A 15,962-nucleotide genomic window follows, 5' to 3' on the forward strand; every position below is an offset into this window, starting at 1 on the left:
GGCACTGGAATCCTCATCTCTCCCAAGTGGACATTCTCTCTTTCTCCCCTGACCCATCTGTCTATCTCCTCATTTGAATTCCATGCTGTCACAGTTACCAGCCCTTTCAAGCTTAACATCCTTATCATTTATCGCCCTCCAGGTTCCCTTGGAGAGTTCATCAATGAGCTTGACGCCTTGATAAGTTCCTTTCCTGAGGATGGCTCACCTCTCACAGTTCTGGGTGACTTTAACCTCCCCACGTCTACCTTTGACTCATTCCTCTCTGCCTCCTCCTTTCCACTCCTCTCCTCTTTTGACCTCACCCTCTCACCTTCCCCCCCTACTCACAAGGCAGGCAATACGCTTGACCTCATCTTTACTAGATGCTGTTCTTCCACTAATCTCATTGCAACTCCCCTCCAAATCTCCGACCACTACCTTGTATCCTTTTCCCTCTTGCTCTCATCCAACACTTCTCACTCTGCCCCTACTCGGATGGTATTGCGCCGTCCCAACCTTCGCTCTCTCTCTCTCGCTACTCTCTCCTCTTCCATCCTATCATCTCTTCCCTCTGCTCAAACCTTCTCCAACCTATCTCCTGATTCTGCCTCCTCAACCCTCCTCTCCTCCCTTTCTGCATCCTTTGATTTTCTCTGTCCCCTATCCTCCAGGCCGGCTCGGTCCTCCCCTCCTGCTCCGTGGCTCGACGACTCACTACGAGCTCACAGAACAAGGCTCCGGGCAGCCGAGCGGAAATGGAGGAAAACTCGCCTCCCTGCGGACCTGGCATCCTTTCACTCACTCCTCTCTACATTCTCCTCTTCTGTCTCTGCTGCTAAAGCCACTTTCTACCACTCTAAATTCCAAGCATCTGCCTCTAACCCTAGGAAGCTCTTTGCTACCTTCTCCTCCCTCCTGAATCCTCCTCCCCCTCCCCCCCCCCTCCTCCCTCTCTGCGGATGACTTCGTCAACCATTTTGAAAAGAAGGTTGACGATATCCGATACTCGTTTGCTAAGTCAAACGACACCGCTGGTCCTGCTCACACTGCCCTACCCTGTGCTTTGACCTCTTTCTCCCCTCTCTCTCCAGATGAAATCTCGCGTCTTGTGACGGCCGGCCGCCCAACAACCAGCCCACTTGACCCTATCCCCTCCTCTCTTCTCCAGACCATTTCCGGAGACCTTCTCCCCTTCCTCACCTCGCTCATCAACTCATCCTTGACCGCTGGCTACGTCCCTTCCGTCTTCAAGAGAGCGAGAGTTGCACCCCTTCTGAAAAAACCTACACTCGATCCCTCCGATGTCAACAACTACAGACCAGTATCCCTTCTTTCTTTTCTCTCCAAAACTCTTGAACGTGCCGTTCTTGGCCAGCTCTCCTGCTATCTCTCTCAGAATGACCTTCTTGATCCTAATCAGTCAGGTTTCAAGACTGGGCATTCAACTGAGACTGCTCTTCTCTGTGTCACGGAGGCTCTCCGCACTGCTAAAGCTAACTCTCTCTCCTCTGCTCTCATCCTTCTAGACCTATCTGCTGCCTTTGATACTGTGAACCATCAGATCCTCCTCTCCACCCTCTCCGAGTTGGGCATCTCCGGCGCGGCCCACGCTTGGATTGCGTCCTACCTGACAGGTCGCTCCTACCAGGTGGCGTGGCGAGAATCTGTCTCCGCACCATGCGCTCTCACCACTGGTGTCCCCCAGGGCTCTGTTCTAGGCCCTCTCCTATTCTCGCTATACACCAAGTCACTTGGCTCTGTCATATCCTCACATGGTCTCTCCTATCATTGCTATGCAGACGACACACAATTAATCTTCTCCTTTCCCCCTTCTGATAACCAGGCGGCGAATCGCATCTCTGCATGTCTGTCAGACATATCAGTGTGGATGACGGATCACCAGCTCAAGCTGAACCTCGGCAAGAGGGAGCTGCTCTTCCTCCCGGGGAAGGACTGCCCGTTCCATGATCTCGCCATCACGGTTGACAACTCCCTTGTGTCCTCCTCCCAGAGTGCTAAGAACCTTGGCGTGATCCTGGACAACACCCTGTCGTTCTCCACTAACATCAAGGCGGTGACCCGATCCTGTAGGTTCATGCTCTACAACATTTGCAGAGTACGACCCTGCCTCACACAGGAAGCGGCGCAGGTCCTAATCCAGGCACTTGTCATCTCCCGTCTGGATTACTGCAACTCGCTGTTGGTTGGGCTCCCTGCCTGTGCCATTAAACCCCTACAACTCATCCAGAACGCCGCAGCCCGTCTGGTGTTCAACCTTCCCAAGTTCTCTCACGTCACCCCGCTCCTCCGCTCTCTCCACTGGCTTCCAGTTGAAGCTCGCATCCGCTACAAGACCATGGTGATTGCCTACGGAGCTGTGAAGGGAACGGCACCTCCATACCTTCAGGCTCTGATCAGGCCCTACACCCAAACAAGGGCACTGCGTTCATCCACCACTGGCCTGCTGGCCCCCCTACCTCTGAGGAAGCACAGATCCCGCTCAGCCCAGTCAAAACTGTTCGCTGCTCTGGCACCCCAATGGTGGAACAAGCTCCCTCACGACGCCAGGACAGCGGAGTCAATCACCACCTTCCGGAGACACCTGAAACCCCACCTCTTTAAGGAATACCTAGGATAGGATAAAGTAATCCTTCTAAACCCCCCCCCCCCCCCTTAAAAGATTTAGATGCACTATTGTAAAGTGGTTGTTCCACTGGATATCATAAGGTGAATGCACCATTTTGTAAGTCGCTCTGGATAAGAGCGTCTGCTAAATGACTTAAATGTAATGTAAATGTAAATCTCGTAATTGCTACCGAATGGCCAGATCTCAAAATAACTTTACTGGGAAATCACATTTTGCAATAAACGGGGTGCTATGCTAAGAACAACAAGCTATGCTATACAGTTAGCATCATCTAATATCGATAATAACATTGTAAATATCCCCTTACCTTTGATTATCTCCATCAGAAGGCACTGCCAGGATTTCCCAGGTCCTGAACAAATGTGGTTTCTTTTGACAAAGTTCATAATTTATGTCCAAATAACACCAAGCAGTTAGCGTTCATTATGCTCCCACAAAACGTGGTGGGGGGGGGGGGTTGTAAAATCACGCCGAAAAGCTAAAAAAACCTAGTAAATAATCTATTTACGTTCGTTCAAACATGTCAAACCTTGTTTAGCATTAATCTTTTGGTCCATTTTTAAACGTTAAACATCAGTAATATTTTCACACAACCTATCCTATGTCTTGATAAACAATTAATGACAAACTCACGCTTCTCAGATTTATGCGCAGGCGCAAAAAAATGAAGTGATGACATGTCAACTTCCTTGCATTCTAATTTGCTCTCTGTTTATCATAGACGCTTCAAACAACTTTATAAAGATCGTTGACATCTAGTGGAAGCCGTAGGTGTTGCGAAATTAATCCTTTCTCACTATGGTATCTATAAAACAATGACACTAAATAGTACAGTCACAAAATTCACGTTTTTTTTAATCTATTTTTCACAGGTTTTTGCCTGCAATATGAGTTTTGTTATACTTACAGACACCATTCAAACTGTTTTAGAAAATTCAGAGTGTTTTCTATCCGAATGTGTTAATAATATGCATATCCTAGCTTCTGAGTTGGTGTAGGAGGCAGTTAAAAATGGGCACATATTTTTTTCAAAATGTCTCAATACTGCCCCCGAGCCCCAACAGGTTTAAAGTCAGTATCACAAATGACCTTGGCTTTTCAATACGGCTGATCAGACCACAAAGGAAAAGTCACCAGAGGGGTCAAAAGTCATACCACCCCTTCACAGAAGTGTTTCTTACTTTATTAGACAAATTAAAGAAAAACCTTCAACATATTTTATCTCAGGTTCCCAGAACATTTCCCTTATCCAAAGACTTCGTGTTTAATTCAATCTCAGAAAACAAAACTTTAACGATTCCATGGGTGTATAACTTCTAAGATTCCATATGTGGAATCGTGGCCTGTCCCTAGGAATTTGAAACTCTACTTTTTCCAGAAAATACAACCACTTGGTCAGCATTTCATCATACTACACTGATTCAGAAACCCAAACGTTGACTACAAACAAAACCTAATGATACTTATAAGTCCATTGTACTCCCCCCAATCATTAGTTTTATTCTACATCAATGTATGTGTATGCTTAACTGCACATGCGCTACCATTAGATATAATTATCCTGGTATCATTACTAGACCAATGTCCAACAAATATGTGATAGCTTTTTCACCTTTGGATTGTTCCTGTTACCCCACTAAATGAAACTAAATTCTGTCGCAAATGTAGTACATTTCTCAGCGTATGGAATCAGCAATATTTAATCTCAGGCATTTAATAAAAATGTTGTTTGAGACGTGTTCTCCCATGTCTCCTTTAACATACATACTTCAGTTGACTTCCATCCGTTCTGGAGGAAAGAATCCTACTCAAACACATCAGACAATACAATGTTTAATTAAGTGAAATCAACACCCAAAATAAACAACAGTAAACAATAAACAAACCCATAACCCCTTTTCAGCGATCAAATAACTTCAACCTGTTGCATAAATTTAGTAAAAACAATTAATGATCTTCCTTCTGTCTATACAGGGCCTGAAGTTCCAATGTATGCAGATGATACATTGATCAATGTTTCACACAAAGAAAACAACTGATGCCCCTAAGACAGATGTCTATGTATCAGGGCAAAAGTTCCACGTGATATCTGATTTTAAGTTCCACTGCCTCATACTTGAGTCCAACCGCTCTTTTAAAAAGCAAATGAAAAAGGTAATTCAAATAACCAAATGCAACCTGGCTAATTTCCGAAACATATGAAATTGTTTTATTACAGAGGTACCAAAACTATACTTCAAGGGCTCAGAGCGAGTGACATCACCGATTGAAACGCTATTAGCGCGCACCACCTCGGTTACACTTAACCCCTTACAAAGAGCGCGTCCTCGAGTTAGCTTGCGACTCTACGTCCTACAGGAAAGCGCCGGCCAGGCACACGCACAACTGTGATTCATTTGCACTGTTCCTGCGAAATAAAATAAACTCAACCTGCAATTCACTTTACTGACCTGACATTGTTTCACGTAATGGAAAAAGATTATACGGCTAGAATACATTCACTTCCTGTTCAATCCACTGGTGTTACTAAACAATCAAACCAAGAATCTTTAACCAGAAACTATCACAGAGCTTTTACGATTCAACTATCCAAACCTGAACCGCTTTACAGCCAATATATACTGCTCAAAAACATAAAGGGAACACTTAAACAACACATCCTAGATCTGAATGAAATAAATAATCGTATTAAATACTTTTTTATTTACATAGTTGAATGTGCTGACAACAAAATCACACAAATAATCAATGGAAATCCAATTTATCAACCCATGGAGGTCTGGATTTGGAGTCACACTCAAAATGAAAGTGGAAAACCACACTACAGGCTGATCCAACTTTGATGTAATGTCCTTAAAACAAGTCAAAATGAGGCTCAGTAGTGTGTGTGGCCTCCACGTGCCTGTATGACCTCCCTACAACGCCTGGGCATGCTCCTGATGAGGTGGCGGATCGTCTCCTGAGGGATCTCCTCCCAGACCTGGACTAAAGCATCCACCAACTCCTGGACAGTCTGTGGTGCAATGTGGCATTGGTGGATGGAGCGAGACATGATGTCCCAGATGTGCTCAATTGGATTCAGGTCTGGGGAACGGGCGGGCCAGTCCATAGCATCAATGCCTTCCTCTTGCAGGAACTGCTGACACACTCCAGCCACATGAGGTCTAGCATTGTCTTGCATTAGGAGGAACCCAGGGCCAACCGCACCAGCATATGGTCTCACAAGGGGTCTGAGGATCTCATCTCGGTACCTAATGGCAGTCAGGGTACCTCTGGCGAGCACATGGAGGGCTGTGCGGCCCCCCAAAGAAATACCACCCCACACCATGACTGACCCAGCGCCAAACCGGTCATGCTGGAGGATGTTGCAGGCAGCAGAATGTTCTCCACGGCGTCTCCAGACTCTGTCACATGTGCTCAGTGTGAACCTGCTTTCATCTGTGAAGAGCACAGGGCGCCAGTGGCGAATTTGCCAATGTTGGTGTTCTCTGGCAAATGCCAAACGTCCTGCACGGTGTTGGGATGTAAGCACAGCCCCCACCTGTGGACGTCGGGCCCTCATACCACCCTCATGGAGTCTGTTTCTGACCGTTTGAGCAGACACATGCACATTTGTGGCCTGCTGGAGGTCATTTTGCAGGGCTCTGGCAGTGCTTCTCCTGCTCCTCCTTGCACAAAAGCGGAGGTAGCGGTCCTGCTGCTGGGTTGTTGCCCTCCTACGGCCTCCTCCACGTCTCCTGATGTACTGACCTGTCTCCTGGTAGCACCTCCATGCTCTGGACACTACGCTGACAGACACAGCAAACCTTGCCACAGCTCGCATTGATGTGCCATCCTGGATGAGCTGCACTACCTGAGCCACTTGTGTGGGTTGTAGACTCCGTCTCATGCTACCACTAGAGTGAAAGCACCGCCAGCATTCAAAAGTGACCAAAACATCAGCCAGGAAGCATAGGAAGTGAGAAGTGGTCTGTGGTCCCCACCTGCAGAACCACTGCTTTATTGGGGGTGTCTTGCTAATTGCCTATAATTTCCACCTGTTGTCTATTCCATTTGCACAACAGCATGTGAAATTTATTGTCAATCAGTGTTGCTTCCTAAGTGGACAGTTTGATTTCACAGAAGTGTGATTGACTTGGAGTTACATTGTGTTGTTTAAGTGTTCCCTTTATTTTTTTGAGCAGTGTATATAAATAGTAAAGTACAGATACCCCCCCAAAAATACTTCAACTCTTAAGGATCTGACCCTTTTTTAAAATGTGTGCCTTTTTTTTCTTTTTTTTTGTGCTTATCTTTTGCCAGCCTAACTGTTCCCAGGCCGTTGTTTCTCTCCCTAACTTAAGGAGGCCTCTTCTCCTGTTCCTTTCCCAAGGTCATCTTATCAACTCTGCCCTGCTCATTTCTTTGATAGTCTGCCACAGACGGGTGGTTATTCTCTTGATATATATATATATGTGTGTTGTCAGAGCTGACAGAGGGTGGGTGGGGTGAGTCTGTGAGATGTACAGTGGAGCCTGCCTTAGCCCATCATGGGGAAGCTGATGTTTTTTTTTTCTGGGTGGAGACTCTGGAGCTGTTTTTCTTAATCATAATGTATCTGCTCATTGTATTCCATTCTTTATGGTGTTGAGGGTAATGTTTCTGATTACTGTTGTGCAGTATCTTCATCACATTGTTATCTATAGCACGGCAGGACACTTTTGTTCCAGTCCAGCTCCTTGGTAAAACACTGCTTCAAACTAATCATGGTCTAGATTGAAGAACATTAACATTTGGTTGAATCAGTTGTGTTATAGATTGTTTACCTAAGCAGTCCATATATTTATTCCAGACTGTGAATACAATAAGGCATCATGTAATTATTTTATTTCACCTTTATTTAACCAGGTAGGCTAGTTGAGAACAAGTTCTCCTTTTCAACTGCGACCTGGCCAAGATAAAGCATAGCAATTCGACACATACAACAACAGAGAGTTACACATGGAATAAACAAAACATACAGTCAATACGAGTAAAATAGCATAAAAATGTATTTTAAACAGCATTTGACATGTTTCGAAGTACGGTAATGGAATATTTTGACATTTTTTGTCACGAAATGCGCCGGCACGTCACCCTTCGGATATTGACTTGAATGCACGAACAAAACGGAGCTATTTGGATATAACTATGGATTATTTCGAACCAAAACAACATTTGTTGTTGAAGTAGAAGTCCTGGGAGTGCATTCTGACGAAGAACAGCAAAGGTAATCCAATTTTTCTGTTAGTAAATCTGAGTTTGGTGAGGGCCAAACTTGGTGGGTGTCAAAATAGCTAGCCCGTCCAGAGCTTCTGGAACCTCCTGAGACGGCTTACAGTCCGGAACCTCCTGAGACGGCTTACGGTCCGGAACCTCCTGAGACGGCTTACGGTCCAGAACCTCCTGAGACGGTCCACGGTCCGGAGCCCCCTGAGGCGGTCCACGGTCCGGAGAGCCTCCTGAGGCGGTCCACGGCCCGGAGAGCCTCCTGAGGCGGTCCACGGCCCGGAGAGCCTCCTGAGGCGGTCCACGGCACGGAGCCTCTGGCGGCGGTCCACGGCACGGAGCCTCTGGCGGCGGTCCACGCAACAGAGTCGCCACCGAAGATGGCGGATCCGCGAGCGGCGCGGGTTCTACGTCCCGCACCGGAGCCGCCACCGAGGCTAAATGCCCACCTGGTCCCTCCCCTATAGACTCAGGTTTTGCGGCCGGAGTCCGCACCTTTGGGGGGGTACTGTCACACCCTGACCTTAGAGAGCCTTTTCATTTCTCTATTTGGTTAGGTCAGGGTGTGATTTGGGTGGGCATTCTAGTTTTTCTAGTTTTTTGTTGGCCGGGTATGGTTCCAAATCAGAGGCAGCTGTCTATCATTGTCTCTGATTGGGGATCATACTTAGGCAGCCTTTTTCCCACCTTAGTTTGTGGGATCTTGTTTTTGCATAGTTGCTGTGTAGCCTGCTGAACTTTACGTTTGTTTTGTATTTTGTTGTTTTGTCGGTGTTCATTTTAAATAAAAGTAAAATGTTCGCCTACCACGCTGCACCTTGGTCCAATGTTTACGACGAACGTAATACACTGTGAAACTTTTATGGATGTGGAAAAGGTGAAACCACTGCTGGACTTGATCTCACGAGATTTTGTGGAAACTGAGTTTACTGTCGCACGCCAGTTTCTACAGACTGAAATCGCCCAATCTGGAGAAGACAAATGGCTTACGCAGAGCACTTTGTATAGATACTCCGGGCCTCTAACAGCAATGCCTACTGTGACGATGGCATTGAAGCTGTGATTAACATTTGGAGCATCCACGGCAACTTGCAAGAACTCTTTCAACATTGAAACACGTATTCAGTGAGGAGCATGTTGCACAGGAGGAAAGCACAGCTGATTCAACTGGTGTTTGAGAGGGATCTTACAAGCAAATTCCGTGGGGAGTGGAACGAGAGACTGCTGAGGTTCAACACAGCATCAAGGCAGTTGCAACTCTTTTGAATCTGTGTAAGAACAGGCAGCCTGGCTGGGCTTATATTCTTTTCTTATTTGCAAGATTTTGGAAATGCGTGGCAAATGTCAGAAATAGGAATAGACCTGATTTTCTTTATTGGCGTTGCTGCCAAGTCTATTGCTTGATTTCTGTGATGTGATTGGAAATGTTTGGTATATAATATAATCTAATTGTTTTTAATGCTGTTTTATATGGTAGAAGAGGTGCTTTGCATTACATGGATGAGGGTGGGCAGACCTTGACCAATGGTTGAATAACGATGTAGCTTTAGTGTTGCCATAAACAACTCGTTGCTATGGAATACTAATTTCTCTGTTATCATACGCAGCGTAGTACGGCAGTCTTGTGGGAAGACATCTTGGTAGCTGAGTCCAAGCTGCAATGTACCGATAAGTCGTGGTAGTGCATTGTACATTATTGCTTGCTCTCTGCGATTGGAAATACATTGTATTGGCATGGGGAAGTGTTATTACGGTAATTAGCAACTTTTTTGCATTGCATTGATGGGTATTGTGCATGTAGCTGTGTAACGTTAGCGTTGTCATAACTTGCAATTCCTTGAGCCGGTTATGAATTGTCAATGTTTGTAAAGCGGTGAGTAAACTGTATTCTTGCGGGAAGACAGCCGTGTGTGGCTGCAAATATATTGTGTGTAATTGTACTATCGATTATTATCCATCCCGTGTTATCAGCAAGCGAAAATTGTTGTACCCCCTTAGTCATTTCCGATGCCCCCTTGCCGAGTTAATCCTGCCGCCGGGCCTGAGGCAGAGATCTGGCGTAGGGTACCAAAAAATGTTGGCAGCATTGAAGGTCGCCAAAAACACAGTGGCCTCCATCATTCTTAAATGGAAGAAGTTTGAAATCACTAAGACTCTTCCAAGAGCTGGCCGCCCGGGTAAACTGAGCAATCGGGGGAGAAGGGCCTTGGCCAGGGAAGTGACCAAGAAACCGATGGTCCCTCTGACAGAGCTCCAGAGTTCCTCTGTGGAGATGGGAGAACCTTCCAGAAGGACACCCATCTCTGCAGCACTCCACCAATCAGGCCTTTATGGTAGAGTGGCCAGACTGAAGCCACTCCTCAGTAAGAGGCACATGACAACCCGCTTGAAGTTTGCGAAAAGTCCCCTAAAAGATTCTCTGGTCCGAAGAAATCAAGATTGAACTTTTTTGGCCTCAATGCCAAGCGTCACGTCTAGAGGACACCTTGCACCATCCCTACAGTGAAGCATGGTGCTGACAGCATCATGCTGTGGGGTTGTTTTTCAGCGGCAGGTGACTGGGAGACTAGTCAGGATTGAGGGAAAGATCAACGGAGCAAAGTACAGAGAGATCCTTGATGAAAACCTGCTCCAGAGCGCGCAGGACCTCAGACTGGGGGCGAAGGTTCACCTTCCAACAGGACAACAACCCTAAACACATAGCCAAGACAACGCAGGAGTGGTATCTGAATGTCCTTGAGTGGCCCAGTCAGAGCCCGGACTTGAACCTAATCAAGCATCTCTGGAGAGACCTGAAAATAGCTGTGCGGCAACGCTCCCCATCCAACCTGACAGAGCTTGAGAGGATCTGCAGAGAAGAATGGGAGAAACTCCCCATAAGGTGTGCCAATCTTGTAGCATCATACCCAAGAAGACTCGAGGCTGTAATTGCTGCCAAAGGTGCTTCAACAAAGTACTGAGTAAAAGGTCTGAATACTTATGTAAATGTGATATTTTAGTTTCTTATTGTTAAGATATTTGCTAAAAAATTATAAAAACCTGTTTTTGCTTTGTCATTATGGGGTATTGTGTGTAGATTGATGATGGGGCCAAAAAAAATAAAAATCTATTTTAGAATAAGGCTGTAAAATAACTAAATGTGGAAAAAGTGAAGGGATCTGAATACTTTCCGAGCACACTGAAGTCCTGAGGTCACTATAGTTTACCTTCCCCAGTGAGCCAAACAACTTGGAAAGGAGTACAGCTAAAACAGTCAAATGTCAGAGGTAACGTAATGTGACGGTGAGTCATTGTCAATCAAGTTTTTTGTTTTTGCATTCTTTGTCTTCTCTCCCCTCCGTGTCCATGGTAACCTGCTGAATAACAACCACATTTCTGTACCCCCAACCCTCCTTATAGTCCACACCTGTTTATTTGCTGTTTATTTGCTCTGGTAGCTCAACTAAGTATATTATCCACAGCTATCTGCTCACTGTTTCCAAAGTCTCTGGCAATGTGAAAGTTGTGAGTCTAATGTTTTCAACCAGGGCTCTTCAACCCTGTACAGGAGAGCTACATTCCTGTAGGTTTTCACTCTAACTCAAATCTAGCACACCTGATTCTAATAATGAACTGCTTGATGAACCGAATCAGGTTAACCTCTTACATCTAGATGTTCCGCTAGCGGAAACCCTCACCAATATCCATTGATGGCGCGAATTACAAACTCCTCAAAAATCCAAAAACGGCAATTTTTCAAACATATGACTATTTTACACCATTTTAAAGACAAGACTCTCCTTTATCTAACCACATTGTCCGATTTCAAAAAGGCTTTACAACGAAAGCAAAACATTAGATTATGTCAGGAGAGTACCCAGCCAGAAATAATCACACACCCATTTTTCAAGCTAGCATATAATGTCACAAAAACCAAAACCACAGCTAAATGCAGCACTAACCTTTGATGATCTTCATCAGATGACACTCCTAGGACATTATGTTATACAATACATGCATGTTTTGTTCAATCAAGTTCATATTTATATCAAAAACCATCTTTTTACATTAGCATGTGACGTTCAGAACTAGCATACCCACCGAAAACTTCCTGTGAATTTACTAAATTACTCATGATAAACGTTGACAAAATACATAACAATTATTTTAAGAATTATAGATACAGAACTCTTCATGCAATCGCGGTGTCCGATTTTAAAATAGCTTTTGGTGAAAGCACATTTTGCAATATTCTGAGTACATAGCTCGGCCATCAAGGCTAGCTAAACAGACACTCGCCAACATCGAGGCTCAGTAAACTCAGAATTACTAGTAGAAAAATTGGATTACCTTTGCTGTTCTTCATCATAATGCACTCCCAGGACTTCTACTTCAACCACAAATGTTGTTTTGGTTCAAAATAATCCATAGTTACGTTCAAATATCCTCCGTTTTGTTTGTGCGTTCAGGTCCCTATCCGAAGGGTGACGCGCGGACGCATGTTGTGACAAAAAAAATCAAAATATTCCATTACCGTACTTAGAAGCATGTCAAACGCTGTTTAAAATCAATTTTTATGCTATTTTTCTCGTAAAATAGCGATAATATTCCAACCGGGCGACGTTGTTTTCGTTCAAAGGCTGAAAGAAAAACATGGCCACTTCTCCTGTCTCTGAGCCACCAGCCTGACCACTCACAAACAGCGCTCCTGTACCTAGCCCAGAGACAGCAGAGATCTCATTCCACTTTCTGGCACCTTCAGATAGCCTATGGGAGCCTTAGAAATTGTCAAGTTATAGCAGAGATCCTGTATTTTCGACAGAGATGCCACAGAAGCACAAGAAATGGTCAGAGAGGGCACTTCCTGTATGGAATCTTCAGGTTTTGGCCTGCCATATGAGTTCTGTTATACTGTTATACTCACAGACACCATTCAAACAGTTTTATAAACTTTAGAGTGTTTTCTATCCAAATCTACCTATTATAGGCATATTCTCGTTTCTGGAAAAGAGTAGTAACCAGTTTAAATCGGGTACGTTTTTTATCCGGCCGTGAAAATACTGCCCCCTACCCTAGAGAGGTTAAGAGTCTTTAGGTACCTTTTGGCAAACTACAAGCGGGCTGGCATGTGCCTTTTACTGAGGAGAGGCTTCCGTCTGGCCAGTTTAACATAAAAGCCTGTTTGGTGGAGTGCTGCAGTGATGGTTGTCCTTCTGGAAGTTTCTCCCATTTCCACAGAGGAACTCTAGAGCTCTGTCAGAGTGGCCATCGGGTTCTTGGACACCTCCCTGACCAAGGGCCTTCTCCCTGATTGCTCAGTTTGGCCAGGGGGCCAGATCTAGGAAGAGTCTTGGTGGTTCCAAACTTCTTCCATTTAAGAATGATGGAGGCCACTGTGTTCTCGGGGACCTTCAATGCTGCAGAAATATTTTGGTACCCTTCCCCATATCTGTGCCTCGACACAATCCTGTCTCGGAGCTCTACGGATAATTCCTTCGACCTCATGGCTTGGTTTTTGTACAGACATGCACTGTCAACTGTGGGACCTTATATAGACAGGTTGAAAACTGTTTTCTGCCCCTCCCAAAAGATAGAATTTGTAGATAATTGGCCCTCTTTCTGGGACTCACCCACAAACAGGACCAAGCCTGGCCTGCTGAGGAGTGACGGACTCCATCCTAGCTGGAGGGGTGCTCTCATCTTATCTACGAACATAGACAGGGCTCTAACTCCTCTAGCTCCACAATGAAATAGGGTACAGGCCAGGCAGCAGGCTGTTAGCCAGCCTGCTAGTTTAGTGGAGTCTGCCACTAGCACAGTCAGTGTAGTCAGCTCAGCTTTCCCCATTGAGACCGTGTCTGTGCCTCGATCTAGGTTGGGCAAAATTAAAGATGGCGGTGTTCGCTTTAGCAATCTCACTAGTATAAAGACCTCCTCCATTCCTGCCATTATTGAAAGAGATTGTGATACCTCACATCTCAAAATTGGGTTACTTAATGTTAGATCTCTCACTTCCAAGGCAGTTATAGTCAATGAACTAATAACTGATCATTATCTTGATGTGATTGGCCTGACTGAAACATGGCTTAAGCCTGATGAATTTACTGTGTTAAATGAGGCCTCACCCCCTGGTTACACTAGTGACCATACCCCCCGTGCATCCGGCAAAGGCGGAGGTGTTGCTAACATTTATGATAGCAAATTTCAATTTACAAAAAAAAAAAACAATGACGTTTTCGTCTTTTGAGCTTCTAGTCATGAAATCTATGCAGCCTACTCACTCACTTTTTATAGCTACTGTTTACAGGCCTCCTGGGCCATATGCAGTGTTCCTCACTGAGTTCCCTGAATTCCTATCGGATCTTGTAGTCATAGCAGATAATATTCACATTTTTGGTGACTTTAACATTCACATGGAAAAGTCCACAGACCCACTCCAAAAGGCTTTCGGAGCCATCATCGACTCAGTGGGTTTTGTCCAACATGTCTCTGGACCTACTCACTGCCACAGTCATACTCTGGACCTAGTTTTGTCCCATGGAATAAATGTTGTGGATCTTAATGTTTTCCCTCATAATCCTGGATTATCGGACCACCATTTTATTGCATTTGCAATTGCAACAAATAATCTGCTCAGACCCCAACCAAGGAGCATTAAAAGTCGTGCTATAAATTCTCAGACAACCCAAAGATTCCTTGATGCCCTTCCAGACTCCCTCTGCCTACCCAAGGACGTCAGAGGACAAAAATCAGTTAACCACCTAACCGAGGAACTCAATTTAACCTTGCGCAATACCCTAGATGCAGTTGCACCCCTAAAAACTAAAAACATCTGTCATAAGAAACTACCTCCCTGGTATACAGAAAAAACCCGAGCTCTGAAGCAAGCTTCCAGAAAATTGGAACAGAAATGGCGCCACACCAAATTGGAAGTCTTCCGACTAGCTTGGAAAGACAGTACCGTGCAGTATCGAAGAGCCCTCACTGCTGCTCGATCATCCTATTTTTTCCAACTTAATTGAGGAAAATAAGAACAATCTGAAATTTCTTTTTGATACAGTCGCAAAGCTAACTAAAAAGCAGCATTCGCAAATGGAGGATGGCTTTCACTTCAGCAGTAATAAATGTATGAACTTCTTTGAGGAAAAGATCATGATCATTAGAAAGCAAATTACGGACTCCTCTTTAAATCTGCGTATTCCTCCAAAGCTCCATTGTCCTGAGTCTGCACAACTCTGCCAGGACCTAGGATCAAGGGAGATACTAAAGTGTTTTAGCACTATATCTCTTGACACGATGATGAAAATAATCATGGCCTCTAAACCCTCAAGCTGCATACTGGACCCTATTTCAACTAAACTACTGAAAGAGCTGCTTCCTGTGCTTGGCCCTCCTATGTTGAACATAATAAACGGCTCTCTATCCACCGGATGTGTACCAAGCTCACTAAAAGTAGCAGTAATAAAGCCTCTCTTGAAAAAGCCGAATCTTGACCCAGAAATTATAAAAAAACTATCGGCCTATATAAAATCTTCCATTCCTCTCAAAATTTTTAGAAAAAGCTGTTGCGCAGCAACTAACTGCCTTCCTGAAGACAATGTATACGAAACGCTTCAGTCTGGTTTTAGACCCCATCATAGCACTGAGACTGCACTTGTGAAGGTGGTAAATGACCTTTTAATGACGTCAGACCGAGGCTCTGCATCTGTCCTCGTGCTCCTAGATCTTAGTGCTGCTTTTGATACCATCGATCACCACATTCTTTTGGAGAGATTGGAAACCCAAATTGGTCTACATGGACAAGTTCTGGCCTGGTTTAGATCTAATCTGTCGGAAAGATATCAGTTTGTCTCTGTGAATGGTTTGTCCTCTGACAAATCAACTGTAAATTTCGGTGTTCCTCAAGGTTCCGTTTTAGGACCACTATTGTTTTCACTATATATTTTACCTCTTGGGGATGTCATTCGAAAACATAATGTTAAATTTCACTGCTATTTGGACGACATACAGCTGTACATTTCAATGAAACATGGTGAAGCCCCAAAATTGCCCTCGCTAGAAGCCTGTGTTTCAGACATAAAGAAGTGGATGGCTGCAAACTTTCTAC

The sequence above is a fragment of the Salmo salar genome, chromosome 16 (genome assembly GCF_965601325.2).
Source record: "Salmo salar chromosome 16, fSalSal1, whole genome shotgun sequence".
NCBI classification, from domain to species: Eukaryota; Metazoa; Chordata; class Actinopteri; order Salmoniformes; family Salmonidae; genus Salmo; species Salmo salar.